We start from the raw sequence: 6,000 nt of genomic DNA, 5'->3' as shown, positions 1-6,000 counted from the left end.
TCGTCGAGGCGGAAAAATCGCGACAGGCCATCCGCGTTGGCGTGGTCTTGGCCCGGTCGGTGCTCCACGGTGAAGTCCATTCCCTGCAGGGAAATGGACCTGCGCAATAGTTTTGGGTTCTCCCCCCGCATCTGCATCAGCCACTGCAGGGGTCGATGGTCGGTTTGTACCCGGAAGTGGGTACCGAAGAGATAGGGCCGGAGCTTTTTGAGGGCCCATACCACTGCGAAGGCCTCCCTCTCGATGGTGCTCCAGCGCTGTTCTCGGGCCAGGAGACGTCGACTGATGAAGGCCACCGGCTGGTCATGACCCTCGGGGTTCAATTGAGAAAGAACGGCCCCGATGCCGTGGTCGGAGGCGTCTGTCTGTACCACGAATTCCCGACTGTAATCGGGGGCCTGGAGCACAGGGGCGGTGCACAGGGCGGCCTTCAGCTTCTCGAAGGCCGCCTGACAATCGGGGGTCCAGTTAATCCGCTTTGGTTGGTTCTTGGACGTGAGACCCGTGAGGGGCCCCACGATGCTGCCGTAGTCCTTCACGAACCGCCGGTAGTAGCCGGTGAGCCCCAAGAAGGCTCGGACCTCGGTCTGGGTGACGGGGGGCTGCCAGGACTGGATGGCAGCAATCTTAAGTTGCAGCGGGGCCACCAGCCCGCTTCCCACTTGGTGCCCAAGGTAGGTCACGGACCCTTGGCCAATTTGGCATTTGCCGGCCTTAATTGTGAGGCCGGCCCGCTGGAGGGCCTGTAGGACCTCTTGGAGGTGGAGGAGGTGGTCGGACCAGTGGCGGCTGTATACAGCGATATCGTCCAGGTAGGCAGCGCTGAACTCTTCGAGCCCCGCCAAGACCTGGTTCACAAGGCGTTGAAACGTGGCGGGGGCATTCTTCATGCCGAAGGGCATGACCTTGAATTGGTAGTGGCCATCGGGGGTAGAGAAGGCTGACCGTTCTTGAGCCCGGGGTGTGAGACCGATCTGCCAGTAGCCCGCTGTCAGGTCGAAGATACTGAGGTAGCGGGCGGCCCCCAGCCGGTCGATCAGTTCGTCCGCTCGGGGGATCGGATGAGCGTCGGTCCGGGTGACAGCGTTCAAGCCCCGGTAGTCGACGCAGAATCTCAGTTCAGGTGTGGTGCCGGGGGCAGCGGCTTTGGGAACCAATACAACCGGACTGGCCCAGGGACTGTCCGAGGGCTCGATGACCCCGATCGTGAGCATTTTGGCCACTTCCTCCTGTATGCAGGCCCGTACCCGATCTGGTACGCGGTAGGCCCGGTGTCGAATAGGGGGACTGTCCCCGGTGTCCACGTCGTGCAAACACCAAGGGGTGACCCCGGGGGTGAGGGAGAACAGGGCAGTGAACCGCAGCAGGAGATTTCGGCAGCCCTGGCGTTGCTCCGAGGTGAGGGCGTCAGAGAGCCGGACCCCGTCCACGGAGCCGTCATTCTCCTGAGTCTTCAGGAGATCCGGGAGGGGTTCGGAGTCTTCCTCTGCCCCACTGTCCGTAGCCATCAGGAGGCTGAGTTCTGAGCGCACAAAGTGTGGTTTGAGTCGGTTGGTGTGGAGGACCCGAAGGGGGTTTCGGGAGGTCCCCATGTCGATGAGGTAAGTGACGGGGCTTTTGCGCTCGACCACTTTGAAGGGCCCCGTCCACTTATCTTGCAAGGCACATGGTTCGGTAGGGGACATCACCCACACTTGTTGACCAGGCTCGAACTCAACGGAGGAGGCATTGTGATCATACCATCTCTTCATGTCCTCCTGGCTGGCCTCGAGGTTCGCCTTGGCCATCTCTCTGAAGCGCCGGGTCTGATTGCGGAGGGCCAGGTGGTATTTGAAGACGTCTGGAGGGGTCTTTAGGGGGGCCATCTCCCAACCTTCCTTGACTAGGTTGAGGGGTCCTCGCACAGGGTGCCCGTACAGGAGTTCGAAAGGGCTAAAGCCGAGGGACTTCTGGGGGACTTCTCGGTAGGCGAAGAGGAGGCACGGGAGTAGTACATCCCACTGGCGACGGAGGGGCTCTTCCAATCCTCCAATCATCCCCTTGAGAGTGCGGTTAAAACGCTCCACTAGTCCGTTCCCTTGGGGGTGATAGGGGGTCGTGAATCTGTAGGTGACCCCGCATTGTTGCCAGAGGGACTTCATGTATTTGGAGATAAAGTTCGTGCCTCGGTCGCTGACGACTTCTCGGGGGAAGCCCACCCGGGAGAAGATCCCCATTAGGGCCCGGCCAACCACCGGAGCTGTCACGGTCCGTAGGGGCACCGCCTCGGGGTAGCGGGTGGCATGGTCCACTAGTACCAGGATGAACCTGTGTCCTTGTGCCGTGCGGGGGTCCAGAGGCCCCACAATGTCTATTCCTACCCTTTCGAACGGGGTGGTGACCACAGGGAAGGGTTGCAGAGGGGCTTTCAGCTTCCGACCACTCTTCCCGCTGGCTTGGCATGTGGGGCAGGCCCGGCAGTGGTTCAGGACGTCGTTCCTCATTTTCGGCCAGAAAAAGTGGGTCACTAGGCGACTGTAAGTTTTGTCCTGGCCCAGGTGTCCAGCCAGGGGGACATCGTGGGCCAGATTGAGTAGGAAGTCTCTGAAGCGGAGAGGTACCACCAGCACTCGACCGGCCCCTAGCTCTGCAATTCTTTGTTCGCTGTATAGCAGGTCGTTATCCCAGTAGACCCAGTGAGATCCGGTGGAGTCCCCTGTGTTCTGGGCGCTGGCTTGTTGGCGGAGTCCCTCGAGGGAGGGGCAGGTCTTTTGTTCCTGGCGGAACTGTTCTTGGGTGGGCCCCCCTTCTTGACGCCACTGAGCCAGGCCGGGAAAGTCCTGGGGTTGCGCGTCCCCTTTGGTCGTTGGCTCCGGGGGGCTGGCCTCGTCGTTGTCTTCTCCTGGGGCGACCGGGGGCGGAGGTGCCGGCCATTCCGGTTCTTCTGATCGGGGGACGGCATGGGCGGCCATGGACCGGGTGGTTATGCAGGGCCAGTCCGGGAGGCCCAGCATCCCCAGGTGCTCTCTTCTCTCGACGGTGGCCCACGGGGAACCTTCGAGGTCATTCCCCAGGAGGCAGTCCACGGGGGCATCGTCCCGGACCGTCACCTTCAACAGGCCGGAGACCCCTCCCCATTCGAATGGGACGCAGGCCATTTGACACATACTTTCAGAATTGTCGGCTGAGCGGACGGGGCAGAGAATGTTCGGCAGGATCTGCTCGGGCTTCACCAGGTGACCGCGGACGGCCGTCACACTGACGCCTGTGTCACGCAAGGCCTCGGCCCGATGTCCATTAATGGTCACCCACTGACCGTATTTCCTGGTGTTAGCGGGTAGGGGAGCCCGCGGGACCATGTCTCTTCCCCCTAGGCACGCCAGGACCATGGCGGCCGGTTCCCACTCTTGCTGGGCCGGCTCATACTCTTCCTGTTCCTCCGATAATCGCTCTTCCCCCAGGGCGGCGGCAGCTACCTGGCGGGGCTTGGGTGTTTGGTTCTGCGGGCAGCTCGGGTCATTGGCGTAGTGGCCGACTCGCTGGCATCGGTGGCACGTGACGTTGGCTCGGAACCCAGGACGCATCGGGGGGTTGCCCCGGCCGGCCGGAGGCGGGGTGCTGGCCACGGGTGTTGCCGGTAAGGCGTCTCTCCCTCGCCCCTGGCCTCCTCCTCCTCCCCGAGGACGGTGCTGGCCTTGGTTGCTTCGGTTCTGCTCGTGTGGCCCTCTCCGGCCCACTCGGGTGCTTTCCCATCGGTCAGCTTCGGCGGCGAGCTGCCGGGGGTCAGTCAGCTTGCTGTCGAGGAGGTGCTGCCTGAGCTCGACGAAACAGTTGTTCGACAGGTGCTCCCATACCATAAGGTTAAAGAGTTGCTCGTAGGTCGTGACATGGCTCCCCTTGATCCAACCCTCGAAGGCACGGCTGAAATAGTTAACGTACTCCACCCAAGTTGTGCCCGGGATCCGGGTGCAATCTCTGAACCTCTGGCGGTACATCTCGGGTGTGAGGCCGTAGCGGGTGAGAAGGGCCGCCTTCATGTGGTCGTAGGACGACATTTGGTGATCTGGGAGCTGTAGCAGGGCATCGCGACCTTCGTTGACGAACCTCCCCCATAGTCCGGCTCCCCAATCACTCCGGTCGATCCGGTGGGAGGTCATGGCGATCTCGTAGGCTTTGAACCACTGTTGTATGTCGTCTTCTCGGACATACTCGCGGACAACATCCTTGGGGATGTGTACTTTTTTCTCGGTTGGCCCCGGGGTGTGCGGACGCTCAGGCACCCCTAGTTCTTTATTCTGTTTCCGAAGTTCTATTTCCGCCAGTTTGCGCTCGTGTTCGAGTGTTATTTTCTTTTCCTCAAGCTCTCTCTGTCTCTGCTTTTCTTCTCGTTCTTCTCGGAGCCGCATATGCTCTAGATTTAGTTTCTGCTCGGCTAACTTGAGTTCACCGTCCATCTTGAGCCGTGCCATTTCCAACTCGTGTAATCTGGTTCTTTCTCTTTCCTGGATCTCCTCCTGTGAGAGGCCCGTTCCCCGCTCCTCGGGAGCCGTGGCGTTCCCCTCTGGTGCGACACTGTTTCGGTCGGAGGGCCCGGCGATCCCAGTTTCCGTCCACGACTCAAGGGCGTGCTTCAAATCATCTTTGGTACTTAGGCCGGTGGTAGCAATGCCTAGTTCCATGCAGAATTCTTTCAGTTCGCGGTGGCTGTATTCTTCTAACTTATCCATTTGGAATTTCTCAGTGGAACCGCTATCTTTGGCTGACATCGTGGTTTTGTCGTGGGGTGAGCTACTCTCTGTACGATTACGCGTTGATTCGGATCGCGCCGCTGGCCACCAATGTTAGACGGACCGGGAGGGTCGGCCGAGGTCAGGGGGGAGAGGTCTCCGGGGAGAGCCGTCTCCAGCGATCGTACAGACAAGTAACTTCCCCCCCACAGACAGACACCACACAAGGATAAGATTTAGCGTTCTTTATATGCACTTCTTAAGGTACGATGAGATGGTACAAGGAGGTCTGGACTCAGGGGTCCCCTCGATTTAGGTCTCTTAGGATAGGGAAGGGGTAGCGGGACAGTCTGTTTACCAGTCGGGTAGTTCGGATGAGATGATGGTTAGCTCACAATCCTCGAGCTAGGTGGTGTAGCTGGTACGGGCCGCAGCAGCGCCAGCAGGTCCCGGTAGAGATGGTCGATACACGGTCCGCGGCAGCGCCAGCAGGTCCCAGTGGAGATGGTCGATGTACGGTCCGCGGCAGCGCCAGCAGGTCCCGGTGAGGATGGTCGTTACAACGGGCCGCGGCAGCGCCAGCAGGTCCCGACGAGGTTGGATGTTGCAGAAGGCCGCGGCAGCGCCAGCAGGCAGGACGATAGTTCGCAAGATAGGGCTACGGCAGCGCCAGTAGTCCGTCAAGGCTGAGTTCTCTCGGTGTCTCTCGACTCCAGGATACAACTGCCATCCTGCTCCGGAGCTGCTCCAGTTATAGGGCAGGCGCCCTTTGATGTCCGGGCCCTCGCACTTGGAGGTCGGAGGGTCCGGGATGAAGGTGTCCAGACACCCAGCAGGGGGTGGAGCCAGCGCCTGGGGGAGCTGGAGGCGATCGGCACCTGGCGGGGGAAGAGCTCTTGACGCTTCGTTCTCCCATTGACCTGCCAAGTGGTCCGCTCACCTCCTGGGTGGATGGTGGTGCCGGGATGTCGGGGCCGGCCAGGCCCAGGGTTAGGGTCGGGGGGAGGCCACGCGGCCTCGTGGTGCAGGGCCCAAGATGGCGGCTTGACCCGGCCGGGGAAGCCGGTGGGGCTGGGGCCCGTGATGCATGGAGGTCCGAGGGCAGAAGTCCCGTTGGGAGACGGGGTGCAGGTGCTTTTCGTGGGTCACGCCTGGCGGGCCGGAGCTTGGGCCCTGTCGTGCGGGGAGGGAGCAAGCCCTTCGTGTGGCCTGTCCAACACGGCTCCACATCCTCCACATCACTAGCCTCATCACCAAGAGCTACATCCTCCACGGGTGGATGGTCCTGATCATC

This window comes from Triturus cristatus, chromosome 2_1 (assembly GCF_964204655.1).
Source record: "Triturus cristatus chromosome 2_1, aTriCri1.1, whole genome shotgun sequence".
Taxonomy (NCBI): Eukaryota; Metazoa; Chordata; class Amphibia; order Caudata; family Salamandridae; genus Triturus; species Triturus cristatus.
This window is presented reverse-complemented; position numbering follows the sequence as displayed.